The sequence below is a fragment of the Mobula birostris genome, chromosome 6, assembly GCF_030028105.1.
Source record: "Mobula birostris isolate sMobBir1 chromosome 6, sMobBir1.hap1, whole genome shotgun sequence".
NCBI classification, from domain to species: Eukaryota; Metazoa; Chordata; class Chondrichthyes; order Myliobatiformes; family Myliobatidae; genus Mobula; species Mobula birostris.
In genome coordinates, this window is record NC_092375.1 from 175,712,250 (window position 1) to 175,727,687 (window position 15,438).

Below are 15,438 nucleotides of genomic sequence, written 5' to 3' on the forward strand. Positions count from 1 at the left end.
TCACATTCTTGCTCTTATATTCTATACCTATAGAAATGAATGCCAACATTGCATTCGTCTTCTTCACCACCGACTCCACCTGGAGGATATCCTGCACAAGGACTCAGAAGTCCCCTTGCATCTCTGCATTTTGAATTGTCTCCCCCATCTAAATAATAGTCTGCTCATTTATTTCTTCCACCAAAGTGCATGACCCTACATTTTCCAACATTGTATTTCATTTGCCACTTCTTTGCCCATTCCCCTAAACTATCTAAGTCTCTCTGCAGGCTCCCTGTTTCCTCAACACCACTCGCTCCTGCACCTATCTTTGTATCACCAGCAAATTTAGCCACAGATCCATTAATCCCATAGTCCAAATCACTGATATACTTCTTAAAGAGCAGTGGTCCCCACACCAACTCCAGAGGAACTCCATTGGTAACCGGCAGCCAGCCAAAATAGGATCCCTTTATTCCCAATCACTGTTTTCTGCCGATCAGCCAATGTTCCACTCACACTAGTAACTCCCCTGTAATTCCATGGGCTCTTATCTTGCTAAGCAGCTTCAAGTATAGCACCTTGTCAAGGGCCTTCTGAAAATCCAAGAACACCACATCTACTACATCTCCTTTGTCTATCCTGCTTGTAATTTCTTCAAAAAATTGCAGTCGGTTAGTCAGGCAGGATTTTCCTTTCAGGAAACCATGCTGACTTTGGCTTATCTTGTCATGTGCCTCCAGGTACCCCGTAATCTCATCCCTAACAATAGATTCCAACAACTTCCCAGCCACTGATGTCAGGCTAACAGGTCTATAGTTCCCTTTCTGCTGCCTCCCACCCTTTTAAAATAGCAGAGTAACTTTTGCAATTTTCCAATTATCCAGTACAATGCCAGAATCTATCAATTCTTGGAAGATCATTGTTAATGCCTAAACAATCTCTCCAGCTACTTCCTTCAGAACCCGAGGGTGCATTCCATCAGGTTCAGGACATTTATCCACCCTCAGACCATTAAGCTTCCTGAGCACCTTCTCAGTCGTAATTTTCACTGCACATACTTCACTTTCCTGACACTCTTGAATGTCCAATATACTGCAGCTGTCTTCCACTGTGAAGACTGATGCAAAATACACATTCAGCTCCTTTGCTATCGCTACACCTCTCAGTACAATATCTCTGGCGTCATTTTCTTTTGATCCCCTATCTACTCTCAACCCTCTTTTACCTTTTATAGACTTAAAAAGACTTTTAGTATCTTCTTTGATATTTGTCGTCAGCTTCCTTTCATAATTCATCTTTTCCTTCCTAATGACCTTCTTAGTTTCCTTCTGCAAGTTTTTAAAAGCTTCCCAATCCTGTATCTTCCCATTAGCTCTGGCTTCCTTGTATGCCCTCTCTTTTGCTTTTACTTTGGCTCTGACTTCACTTGTTAACCATGGCAGTGTCCCTCTTCCATTCGAAAATTTCTTTTTATTTGGAATATATCTGTCTTGCACTTGCCTCACTTTTCGCAGAAACTCCAACCATTGCTGTTCTGCTGTCCTTCCTGCTAGTGTCCCTTTCCAGTCAACCTTGGCCAGTTCCCCTCTCATGCCATTGTAATTTCCTTTATTCCACTGAAATACCAAGACATTGAAATTTAATTTCCTCTTCTCCAGTTTCAAAGTGAACTTGATCATATTGTGATCACTGTTCCCCAAGGGCTCCTTAACCTTAAGCTCGCTTATCACTTCTAGATCATTGCACCACACCCAGTCCAGCACAGCCAATCCCCTAGTGGGCTCAACAACAAGATGTTCTAAAAAGCCATCCCTTAGACATTCTACAAGTTCTTTCCCTTGCGGTCCAGTACCGGCCTGGTTTTCCCACTCTGTTTTTTGTTAAAATCTCCAATGATTATCATGATATTGCCCTTCTGCCATGCCTTTTCTATCTCCTACTTTAGTCTTACCTTTCCCTACAGATGTTTTTGTTTCTGTTTGAAATGAATTTGAATGCAACTCTGAAGACATTTGTAATTAGACATACTTTATGCCTGCTGTTTGCAGGCTGTTAGTTATTTATTCTGAAGAGCCTGTACAGACACACAGAGAAGTTATGCCACTTGGCCCTTAAAGCCTGATCTGCTATTTACTAAAATCTGATTGTAATATCAACCCTGCATTTCAATCCACCTACTGCAACATCTCAATACTTTGCTTCTCAAGGCAGAGCTACCTCCACCTTAAAGAATATTCAAGGACTCTGCTCGCACCATCTTTTAAGGCATGGAATTCCAAAGACTTGTGATCCTTTGAAAACAAAAAGATCTCATCTATTTTACATGGATGTTCCCTTATTTTTAACAATGACTCACTAGTTATTAACCAGAGAAAGCATCCTCTCCATGTTCATCCTGTTAGGAACTCTCTTATCACTCTTCTGAACTTGAGCAGTTACAAACCTCACCAGCAATTCCAAATATAAGACCAGCAAGCCTAGTCCGCATAACATTCCTAAAATAGAGAGGGAAAAAGGGTGGGGTGAAAATGGATAATATGAAGGTCATAACTTTAAGGTGATTGGAGGAATGTATAGGGGAGATATTGCAGGTAGGTTTTGTTTACACAAAGAATAGTGCATGCATGGTACACGCTGCCAGGGTGGTGGTGAACGCAGATACATTAGGGACATTTAAGAGCCTCTTAGGTGTGTACATGGATGAAAGAAAAATGGAGGGCTCTGTAGGAGGAAATGGTTAGACTGATCTTGAAATAGGTTAAAAGGTCAGCACAACATCCAGGTCAAAAGGGCCTAGAGTGTTCTGTAATGTTTAATGTTCTAAAACTGTACATGGTTTTCCAGAATTAATCCAAAGTTATGCAAATTATAGTGATGGCACAGCAACCCAGGGTTACCTAGTCTCAATGGTTGAAGAAGATGTAACTGAAGCATAACCCCTTTACTTCCGTGTTCAGCTCCCCTAACAATGAAGAGTAATTTGTAGCAAGTCTTCTAAGTGTTGTATCTGCATATCAGAATTTTGTGAATCATGCGCAGAACACTTAAATGTTTCAGAATTTTTGATAGGATTTTTTCAAAAAATTCCTGCCATGATATGGAATCCCACCTTTTTGCAAATTTACCAGATTTTTGATACAAAACAGATAACATGTGCATATGCCTTTATAGTTTCCTTATGTCCTCTTCACCACTTAATTTTCCACATAACCTTGTGTTGTCAGCAATACTAATATCCATGCCTTTGGCACCTTTATCCAGGTCACATATATAAATTATAAAAGTAGTTAATTTCCTCTTGTAGGACCTCTTACATATTGAGTTACAATTAAAATCTGTAAATATTGTGAAAAATCCATTTCTTTAAACCTTTACCTTATTTATTCTGATCGTTAATTTCAGAATAACTGAACTCCTCAGTAATGATCATGCTTTGCTTTTATAAATTCCCTTCATTTATTCGCATCTGTGGATTTATTGAATCTCAGGGTTGTATATGGTGACATGTACATACTTTTACCTTGAACTTTGATGTTTCTCCCTCTTCTTCCTTCCTTCTCATGCTATATGCTTCATGGACTATTTTTATGACTGATCTTGCATTTTATTTTACCTCCATTCAGTTGGTTCTGCTTCTTATTTACGAACAGCTACATTATTTTTTCCTCTTGTTGTTTTGTTCCTTAAGTATTGCAATCCTACCTCTTCTTTTCCCAGTATTTGTTTTCCAGAAATATTTTTATAGTGTTTGGTTCCCAACTTCTCTGATTTTCGTTTCTCATTTTCATGTCTGAGAAATACAGTCTGATTCCCTGCAATGTACTACACCCTCTAGTTCCCTTGTTTTATCTGGGACATTGTGTACATTGCTGTGTCTCTCACTTTATTTTTAACTATTCTACTTAACACTCCTGTTCTATAACTCTGGCTATTTATGTTGTTTGTCACATTAGTTTGTCATATGCTCTCTTTCATTTTTACTTTTATTTATACTTACGTTTAATAGCCTGCAAGTTTCTTTCATCTTATTAATTTAAAGTCTTCACCACCTCACTACTTCCCCCTTTTGTTAGGTTGCTGGTCTCGGGCCAACTCAAGTTCAAAGTTCAAAGTAAATTTATTATTGAAGTACATATGTGTCACCATGTACAACCCCGAGATGCATTTTCTTGTGGGCATACTCTGTAAACCTAAGATCATTAATAGAATCAAGACACCATTTTGTAAATAAAATTTTAAAAAAAAATAATAATAAATAAATAAGCAATAAATATTGAGAATATGAATTGTAGAACCCTTGTAAGTATGTCCTTAGAATGTGGGAACAGTTCAGTGATGGGATGAATGAAGTTATCCCCACTGGTTCAAGAGCCAGGTAACTGAGGGGCAATAACTATATAAGAACATGGTACTGTGGGTCCTGAGGCTCCTGTACCTTCTTTCTGATGGCATCAGCTATATGAAAGCATCGCCAGGATGGTAGGGTCATTGATGATGGATGTTGGTTTCCTGCAAAAGGTCTCCGTGTAGATGTGCTAAAAGGTGGGGAGGGCTTTGCCTGTGATGGATGGGGCCATCTTCACTACTTCTTGTAGGATTTTCCATTCAAGGGCATTGGTGTTTTCATACTAGGCTGTGATACAAACAATGAATACATCTATCGGAGTTTATCAAAGTTTTAGATGTCATGCCGAATCTTTGCGAACTTCTGAGGAAATAGAGGTGCAACCGTGCTTTCTTTATAATTGCACCTGTGTGCTGGGCCCAGGACAGATCCTCTGAACTGATAACAAAAAGGAATTTAAAGTTGCTGACCTGCTCCATCTCTGATCCTCCGATGAGGACTGGCTCGTGGACCTCCTGATTCTTCCTCCTGAAGTCAATATTCAGTTCCTTGGACTTGCCGACATTGAGTGAGAGATTGATGTTGTGGCAGCACACTGCCAGATTTTCAATTTCCTTCTCATATGCTGATCTGTCACCACCTTCGATTTGACCAATGACAGTGGTGTCATTAGCAAACTTAAATATGGCATTGGAGATGTACTTAACCTCACAGTCATAAGCGTAAAGCAAGTAGAGCAGGGGGTTCCGTACACAGCGCTGTGGTGCATCTGTGTTAATGGAGATTGTGGAGGAGATGCTCTTGCCTATCCGAACTGACTGGGTTCCGCAGTTGAGGAAATCGAGGATCCCATTGCACAAGAAGATATTGAGCTCAAGTGGAGCTCATCATATCAGTGCAACTACTGCCTGCCCCAGCATTAATACACGATGCACGGAAAGGAGCACTATATCCCTACACCTTTCCTTTAACCACTCCTGGACCACCTGCTCATGCCAAATTGCGTAGTTTTTAATGTAAGGGGTTTCTTCTTTTACGTTACTACTGTTTGTGCACGAAGAGATTGAACTTTGATAAGTGTGGTGCCTTTTATCTTCCTTTTATATTTTATCTCTATTAATTATATAGTTCCAGTAAGATCTATAAACTGTAATTCATTTAATTGTATCTGGTGTATTGTCTGTTATTTGGCGGGGTGGGGTACATCGCACAGCATCCATGCAAACTAATTACCCAGTCTGGTGGGGCGAGGGCGGTTTCCCTAGATGACAGCGAGCTGAGCGACCCTGAGGCTTGCTGGGGAGCTTACGTTTGGAGGCTTTTGTCTGGGATTGGATTCAGTGGTGTGCTGTGTGGTTGCCCTGTTTAAATCAGTAACGTGTGTCTCTGTGGGTTATTTGCTGGTTATTGCTGCATGCATGTTGGGTGAGGTCTTTGTTCGAGTTCAGACTAGTATTGTCGAGTTGGTGGCGGGATTCGGGGCTGTCCATACTGTTGGGAGAGAGAGGAAAGGGTGGTCTGATTCGGAGGTGGTGTCTGCGAATAAATGTTCCAGCTATGGCAGGTTCCGCCTTGCGTTTGGAATATTGTCCACCCCAAGAGGGGCGGAGGCGGGCGAAACGTGGGCAGAGTGGATCTCTCAGTTGTTAGATGAGTGGCAATACTCGGTGGAGGGAGAGCGACAGGGATTGGTTGAATGTTTGAGTAGGCGGGCTGGTGACGGTGTTAGAACTGTCAGGTTCACTTACACCGTAGTGACAGTTGTCAGTTATTTGAAAGAGGGGGGAAAGTTTTCAGTGTGTCTTCTCTGGCTAGGAGGGCGGCTAAATTGCTTGCAGTGCCGGGAGATCATTTCAGGGAAACAGCCCCTCCCTCAGTTGTTCAGTTGATCAGAAAGGGGTCGGGAAACTTAGTGGAGGCCCATTGGGGGAACGGCTTGGGGTCTCTGGGGGAGCACGTTCCCAGCAAGGTACCAAGGAACTTCCGAAAGGAAAAGACCCTATTCCTGAAGGCTAAGAGGGACAACACCCCAGAGTGTCGTTATGGATAGAGGGAAGCAATGCTAAAGCCATCCTTGACCCCGGGGCACAGGCCAAGTTGTTGTACAGTTCGTTTTACAAGCGGGGTCTGAAACAGTTAACCTTGACAACCGCAAGGGCGCCGGAGATCTAGGGTACCAGTGCCAGTAATTATCCAGAAGACGATGATTGGTTAGTGACCCTGGGGTTCATGGGGGCATTGACTGGGCACCCAGCGTGTCGAGTTGCTTCTGAGGACGTGTGTAGCAGCCTTGAGCCGGTACTGAATTTAAACAAGACCCAGCGGTGGGACGGCCTGGGGAAAGTAGCTGAGGGTGAGACCCTCTTAGTAGACGCTCCGAACTACCACGAGGGAGGGGAGTTGACCGTTGAAGACACCTCAGTGAGAGAGAGGTCGCGGCGACTGTACCCTGGCACCATGGAAGACGTAGGCAGCGTGTGTGTGGATTATGCGACGTGGTTTAATGTGCTGGATCTGAGGAGTGGATGTTGCCAGATCCCAAGCAGTGCGGCTGATGAGGAGAAGATGGCCATTATTAGTTCCCTAGGATTCTTCATACCTGAAAAGATGCCGAAGGGCATATCCGGAGCCCCTGCAACCTTCCCGCGGGGCATGAGGAAGACCATGGGGGAAGTGAAGGTGTGTGGAGTTTTGGCATATGTGGATGACCGCCTGGAGCTTGGATTCGCCTGGGGGGACTATGAGGCGAGGCGAGTGGCTGAGCCCGGGCGACAGAAGCGAAGAGTCAAATGTGGAGGAGTTTTTGACTGGCAGAGTTTGGTGCAATGTGATGAAAATGACCCGACATACCAGTTGAACTTCCTGGTGTTGGACCTGGGGATGGCAACCCAGGTCGTCAATCAGAATGAGACACAGGGGAGAGAAGGGATTTGCACCGCTGAACTGAGTGCTCAGAAATGCTGGCCGGAGACTGAGTGCCGCTCTTGTGGGACGACCATTGCAGACTTAGAATTCACGCTCGTCAACGTGGAGAAGGAGCAACGGAATTCCGAGCCAACACTGCGGTCATGTACTGATGAATTAATCCAGCCAGAAGAAACAATGACCCACCTTCGAAGGGATCAGCAGAAACTCAATGAATCGATCCAGAAAAGATTGGAAGACTTACAAGTTGGGGGAGATCAAGGAAGTGGTCTGACTAAGGCCAACCAAAAACCAAGAGCCCAGAGAGGGGAGTTTGACTACACTTCCGAGGAGGTGTAGCAATGGAGGACAGATCTTGGAAAAGGGAGGCGGACGCTCGAAAGGAACCTGAAGGTGACTATTGACAGTTTAAATGAAGTGGAAAAACTGAAAGTTGACCTGGAAGAAGTCATCAGGAAGAAAAAACTGGAGGCTGAACATTCTTTAGCTGCTGCTTTTCAGGTCAAGCTGGTGAGGTAACTGCGTCCCAGATTGAGATGGCCAGGAACCCTGAGCCAGAACTGCTGAGGCTGCGGTGAGAGTTGAAGGAGTCCCCGAGGAAGCTGATGTCTGGACTGCAGGAGGCTGAAGGGGTAGCCCCGGTTAAGTGCTTCAGTTTGGAGAAACTTAAACAGCAGCTACCCATCGAGGGAATGAGGAAGGATATGGGTTCAAAGGATGATGTGCTGGACATGTGGTACATGCTGCCTTTCGCTAACTTCCCCGTGATTGAGGAAGAGACCTTTGGCCCTTCTCCCACTGAGTCAGGTGTAGTGGGGAGGGCTAGCTGTGGGCTGTCTGGGTTACAGCAGGACCAGGAAGGAAAAGAAAAGGGGCCCCGGACATGTGACAGGGGGCTCCGAGTTGTAATGGAGGCATGAGTGAGAGAGGAGTTGGCAAACAGACCTGAGGTATTTCCTGTTCGGTCCGAGTCTTAAGGGTTTGGGTGAGGGGGAACGGAGGTCTCGGAGGATTAGGAAACTCCCAGATAGGTTGGCCTATGTAGTGCCCGTGGGACCGGGCGTAAGGTCTACAGTTTGGGGAGGAAAGTCACTGTTTGTACATGGATTGGGTTTTTGTGTCTGCAGGACTGGTTGGTGAGTTATTTAGAGGACATGACTTTATTTGGTGGAGAGAAGACTGTAAGGGGTTTCTTCTTTTATGTTACTGCATTGGCTAATTAAAATGGCTTCTTTGTTATGTTAACTGCTGAAAAAGTCCTCCTGCTAGCAGTTTGTTTGGATTATTTTATTGATAAGAGGATGAACGAACCAATGGGGATAGATGTTATCCTTTCTGTGTGTCTGTAAGTTATTGTGATGCGCGTGTTTCTGAGCAGAAGGCGCGAGAGAAAGAGAGAGGATGGACAAGGTGCTATGAGTCGGCTAACGGGGTCGGACCCTAAGCAGGAGTTCGAGGTCCAGGGTGTTCGGCGAGGAGAGGAGATGGAGACGGACTTGTGTGAAGCATCTTTGGTGGCAAGAACAGGAAATCGGATTATTATCTGAATGGTGGCCGATTAGGAAAAGGGGAGGTGCAACGAGACCTGGGTGTCATTGTACATCAGTCATTGAAAGTGGGCATGCAGGTACAGCAGGCAGTGAAAAAGGCGAATGGTATGCTGGCATTCATAGCAAGAGGATTTGAGTACAGGAGCAGGGAGGTACTACTGCAGTTGTACAAAGCCTTGGTGAGACCACACCTGGAGTATTGTGTGCAGTTTTGGTCCCCTAATCTGAGGAAAGACATCCTTGCCATGGAGGGAGTACAAAGAAGGTTCACCAGATTGATTCCTGGGATGGCAGGACTTTCATATGATGAAAGACTGGATGAACTGGGCTTGTACTCGTTGGAATTTAGAAGATTGAGGGGGGATCCTGATTGAAACGTATAAAATCCTAAAGGGATTGGACAGGCTAGATGCAGGAAGATTGTTCCCGATGTTGGGGAAGTCCAGAACAAGGGGTCACAGTTTGAGGATAAAGGGGAAGCCTTTTAGGACCGAGATTAGGACAAACTTCTTCACACAGAGAGTGGTGAATCTGTGGAATTCTCTGCCACAGGAAACAGTTGAGGCCAGTTCATTGGCTATATTTAAGAGGGAGTTAGATATGGCCCTTGTGGCTAAAGGGATCGGGGGTATGGAGAGAAGGCAGGTACAGGGTTCTGAGTTGGATGATCAGCCATGATCATAATAAATGGTGGTGCAGGCTCAAAGGTCCGAATGGCCTACTCCTGCACCTATTTTCTATGTTTCTATCTGATCGACCACTGTTGTTGATCCCATGTAGCAGGTCGAGGTGGTCCGAGGGGATCGCAGGGTGAAGAAGGAGGGTCCCGAGCTCCAACTGTTTGTGCACGAAGAGATTGAACTTTGATAAGTGTGGTGCCTTTTATCTTCCTTTATATTTTATCTCTATTAATTATATAGTTTCAGTAATATCGATAAACTGTAATCCATTTAATCGTATCTGGTGTATTGTCTGTTATTTGGGCGGGGTGGGGTACATCACACAGCATCCACACAAACAAATTACCCAGTTTGGCGGGGCTGAGAGCGGTTTCCCTAGATGACAGCGAGTTGAGCGACCCTGAGGCTTGCCAGGGAGCTACATTAATATAGTGCATAGATCATCTCCCTTGAAATTTGATTTTTAAAAATCTAGTTGTTAATCCCTGGTATTCCCGTAAGACATGAGACATAGACCATAAGACATAAGAGCAGAATTAGGCCATTCAGCCCGCCAAGACCCTTAAGACAATTGTTCAAGCATGGACGACAGCAATGTATTTTATCATTTGAATTTTAAAATTAATCATTTTGAGATTATCTTTATCTGGTATAGGATAGATGCAAAAGATTCAATCTATTCCCATATCTTTAGAATTAAACGTAATGTGCACATTCCTTTTGTCTTTTATTCCTTACACAATTTTCTGAGCCATGGTTCTTTGGTCAGCATTGTAGTTGGACCTCTGTGGTCTTTCAGATTTTAGGATCAATGTGTTCCAGTGAGGAAGAAATACAAGGATCGCAAGGTTGAAGAACACTGGATGATAAGAAATCTTGCAAATTTTAATTAAAAAGTAAAAGGAAGCCTATGTACAAATTCAGAAAGCTGATTTCAGACCGGGCTTTTGAAGAGTGCGAAGGAAAGTGAAGAGAACTTAAAAAAGGGACTCAGGACCCATATCATCAAGTTTGCATATGACAGAAGAATGGCTGGCCTCATCAACAATGATGATGAGTTGGAGTACAGAGAGGAAGTGGAGTGGCTGGTAGATTGATGTGAGAGCAACAAGCTAAGTATGAACATAGAGAACACCAAGGAAATGATTGTTGACTTCAAGAAGGTGCTGATGAACCATTCCTCTCTGTGCATGCATGGCTCATCTGTAGAGTCAGTGAAGTGCACTAAATTCCTGTGTGTTCACATCATAGTCAATTTCACCCGGTCACTCAATATCACCTCCCTGAATAAGAAAGCACAGCAATGCCTCCACATCCTGAGGAGATTGAGGCAAGAAAGGCTCCTCCCCTCCTCCTACTATCTTAACTGAGTTTTACTGGAGCACCATTGAAAGCATCCCAACAAAGTGATGCTACATTTGGGATATTCGATTATTATCAATAACCAAAACTAAAATTAGTGCAATAACTTTTGCTCTGGAAACAACTAACCTTCTGGTCACACCTGATTTACTCATCCTTCCTGGTGTGTATGTGTTGCTCAGTGTTCCTTCCCTTTCTCAGGTTTTCTTTTGTAAAAGACAGCAAGAGGCAAAGTTGGTTCACTTCAAGATCAAAGTCATTGATGCATGGAGCTGAAAGAGATGGGAAAGGTTTTAAATGGATTTTGTTTTGCATCTGTATCTACTCAGAAGACTGACACTGGATCTGTAGAAATGAGACAAAACAGCAAAAATGTCATGGACTGTATACAGATTACAGAGGAGGAGGTGTTTACTGCGTTGAGGCAAATGAGAGTGGATGAATCCCCAGGGTATGACAAGGCGGCCCCTTGGACCTTGTGGGAAACTAACACAGAAATTGCAGGGGTCCTAGCAGAGATAAACATCCTTAGCCACAGGTGAGTAGAGGATAGCTAAAGTTGTTCTGTTGTTTAAGAAAGGAACTAAGAATAAGCTGGAAAATTATAGGCCAGATAGCCTGATATTAGTACTGGGTAAGCTATTAAAAGTAATTCTATGTGACTGGATATATGAATATTTAGACAGACAGGGACTGATTAGGGATAGTCAAAATGGCTTTGAACATGGTAGGCAAAGCGGTAAATGTTGTCTACATAGATATTAACAAGGTCTTTGACAAAGTCCCCACATGGGAGGTTGGTCAAGAAGGTTCAATTGCTCGGCATTCATGAGAAACGAGAGAGTGGTAGTAGATGGTTGCCTCCCTGACTGGAGGCCTGTGACTAGTGGGGTGCCGCAGGGTTTGGTGATGAGTCTGTTGTTGTTTGAAATCAATAGCAATGATCTGGATGATAACGTGGTAGACTGGGTCATCAAGTTTGTGGATGACACCAAGATTGGGGGCATAGTGGACAGCAAAGAGCCCGTCAAAGCTTGCAGAGGGACCTGGACTAGCTGGAAAAATGGGCGGAAAAATAGCAGATGGAACTTAATGCAGATAAGTGTTGGATATTGCATTTTGGGAGGACAAACCAAGGCAGAACTTAAACAGTGAGCAGTGAAAGATATCAATAAGATTGAAAGAGTGACGAGAAAATTTACGAGGATTTTGCCAGAACTTTATGACCTGAGTTATAGGGGCTAGGTTGAGTAGATTAGGACTTTATTCTCTAGAGAATAAGGGGAGATTTGATAGAGCTATACAAAGTTATGAGCGGTATAGATAGGGTAAGTGCAAGCAGGCTTTTTTTTCTAGGTTGGGTGTGACTGGAACTGAAGGTCATGGGTTAAGGGTGAAAGGTGAAATGTTTAAGGGGAACATCAGGGGAAATTCTTCAGTCAGATGTTGGTGAGAGTGTGGAACAAGTTGCCAGCAGAAGTGGTGGATGTGGATTCAATTTCAACATTTAACAGAAATTTGGATAGGTATATGAATCGGAGGGATATAGAGGGTTATAGTCCAGGTGCAGGTCGATAGGACTAGGCAGATTAATAGTTTGGTTTCGACTCGACGGACTGAAGGGCCTGTTTCTGTGCTATGACCCTATGACTATTGTTTACTGCATTTTTTCTCTGAATTGTTTTTATTAGCGCTTAATAATTCTGATTACAAATATTCCTGCTAATTATTTTTAACAGCTGTGCGGATCAACCATTGCTCTGAGCAATAAATTTTTACCTGGTCTGAAAATGATTTTATTTGTAATATGTATACAATGAATACAGAATGAAAACTGAAAAATAACATATTTTTGATTTTATTTGTGAATTGAATGGTATGATGAAATGCAATGCAACAAAGAACATCTTTCACGTATCGTAAACCTTTTCTCCAGCTGCAGGGTACAAAGGCTAGGTGCGTGGGAGCCTTTCAATTACTGCGCGGCCACGTACCCACGCAGATTAGAGAAAGCAGTGATGGTTACTTATGCAGCTCATTATGTTTAGTTGAAAGAGTGTGTGCAGTGAATTGAAATCTAGGAACAGTTTCTTTTAGACCTACGACTGCTCTCTTGTATTGATCATGACATCACAATGTTTTCATTCCTCACCAGGTTTAACTGCTGGATGTAGAGGTAATGACTCTGATTCAAAGATTTGCTCCTCTGGCAGTGCAGCACCAAACATCATTTGAGTCAGTTTGTGCTCTGAAACAAGGACCTATAACTTTCTAACTCTGTTGGCAACTAACTAGCCCACGGCTTATATGTATGAAAAAAAGTTTTATATTCTGAAATCCTTAGGATCGTTGGGTTTTGATTATCAGGGAACCCACTAAAATTGTATTAGGCTTTCTTGCGTAACATTAAAAAAATGGCTTTAAAAATGTAGTATTATTTGGATATTACTAGGTTTAGCTTCAGTATGGCAGAACTATCGCCCAAGTTGGTGCAGTGTTTTACTGATTCTGTTATGGTCGTTATTCTATGGATTTATTAAGTATGCCCACAAGAAAATGAATCTCAGGTGGCATATATGTATTTGATAATAAATTTATTCTGAACTTTAAAAAAAGTGATAACATTGTAAAGTTCATCGATCAAGGTCAGAATTAATCCACAAATAGGATTGACTGACTGTCGGAAATCTGTTGTGAACTATGGTGCAGGCAGAATTCCATAATTTACAATGTACACTTGAAAAATGTATCACAAAAATGAAATACCCATATTTCATTTTTGCTGCCTTCAACCCCATGGTCATGTTCGTCCAGTGCATATTTTTATAAAAGTGTTCAGGTTTGGTGCCTCTACATTTTAATGGACAAGCTAGTTTCTGGGAACTGACGTAGTGGCCTTCTGAATGCTGCCATTACTTCATCACATCATTTATTTCTACAAGTGAAAAGGTTTGCTACACTGCTAAAAAATTAATAATGTAGTACTAGATGAAGGACCAGTTGGGGTGTGGGTGGGAGGAATCAATCACTCGGTTTCCTCTCATGCTAGAATTTCCAAGACCTTGACATGCTTTCTTTCTCCTGACAAGAAACTTCAATAATAGCATGGGGTTGTGGAATCTTCCTCCTCGTGTGATTAGTCCATCCCAATGCATTATTAAGCAAGGGCTACATTAAATCTTGAGGAAGGCTTAGACATTTGCAACCGCAACAGTTTTCTCTTTACTCTCATGAATTATGGTTCATTCCATAATAAACCATAAGGCATAAGAGCAGAAATAGGTCATTTCAATATTTGATTTTGTGTGAGATCTTTATTGTTACATAAATGAAAGAACTCAGGTACCTAATGTTAAAGGAGCCTTCGTACAAATTCTATCCAAATTTTAAGCTGTTAATATTCCATTTCCCAAACCCCTTCCCTGTTCATAGAGTTGTAGAAAAGTACGGCACAGAAACAGGCCTTTCGGCCCATCTAGTCCATGCTGAAGCATTTAAACTGACTACTCCCATTGACCATACATCAGATTTTCCAAAACAATACACACAAAATACTAGTGGAACTCAGTAAGTCAAGCAGTGTTTATGGAGCCAACATCTTGGTCAGAGACCCTTTGTTAGCTCTGGAAAGGAAACCGGCAGAATCCAGAATAATGAGGGGGAAGGGGAAAGAGTACAAGCAGGCATGTGAAATCAGGGGAGGGAAAGGTGGATGGGTGAATGAAAGAGCTGTAGTAAGATGCTTGGAGGTGATAGGTGGAAGAAATAAAGGGCTGAAGAAGAAGTAATCTGATAGGAGACGACAGTGCACTGTGAAAGAAAGGGAAAGAGATGGAAGAGAGAGGAGGACAGAAAGAGAAATGATCAGGAGTTAGAGAAATTAATGTTCATACCTACAGGCTGGAGTCTTCACAGTCAGAATATGAGGTGGATGGAGGCCATATTGCTTGTTATTAAGCAAAAAGTAGGACTGCGTACTAGAAATATAAATTGGGAGAAGGTTCTCCACAATATGACTTATTTGCCAAGGATGCATAGTTACGGCATACCGCCTCCACTTTCTTAGTGACTCCCGGAAGAGATTTCTGTTTGTTATAATACAGTAAAGAAATCTAAAAAAACATGCTGTGGTGTATGAATAGATCTTCAGAACTATTCACTGCAGCAGAATATCACTGTCTCTCAACTACACTTCAGGTAAAGATTGATGATGGGGTAGTAGTGGAGGTTGTATGGACTTTCGCAAGGACTTTTATCAAAACTACCTCACTCCCTCTGAACGCACTGCCCTCCACTCTCTCCGCACTAATTCCAACCTCAACATCAAACCCACAGACAAAGGTGGTGCCGTAGTAGTCTGGTGGACAGACCTCTACCTCGTTGAGGCCAAACAGCAGCTCTCTGACACCTCCTCTTACTTACCTCTGGAACAGGACCCCACCAAAAAACATCAAACCATTGTCTCCCGTACCATCACCACCCTTATCAACTCCGGAGACCTTCCATTCCTCAGCCACAAAGCTCATAATTCCCACACCCCGCACTGCTCGGTTTTACCTCCTCCCCAAGAACCACAAGCCTGACTGTCCTGGTA

At 42.9% G+C, this 15,438-nt stretch overlaps 1 long non-coding RNA gene across 1 annotated transcript in view; it reads right to left on the bottom strand.

Annotated features, from left to right (window-relative positions):
- LOC140199607 (uncharacterized) overlaps nt 1-15,438 on the bottom strand; it is a 39,713-nt gene that overhangs the window by 17,423 nt on the left and 6,852 nt on the right. Inside the window, exon 2 of the long non-coding RNA XR_011886451.1 lies at nt 10,974-11,116. This is a non-coding gene — a long non-coding RNA (uncharacterized lncRNA). The remainder of the gene's footprint in view (nt 1-10,973; nt 11,117-15,438) is intronic.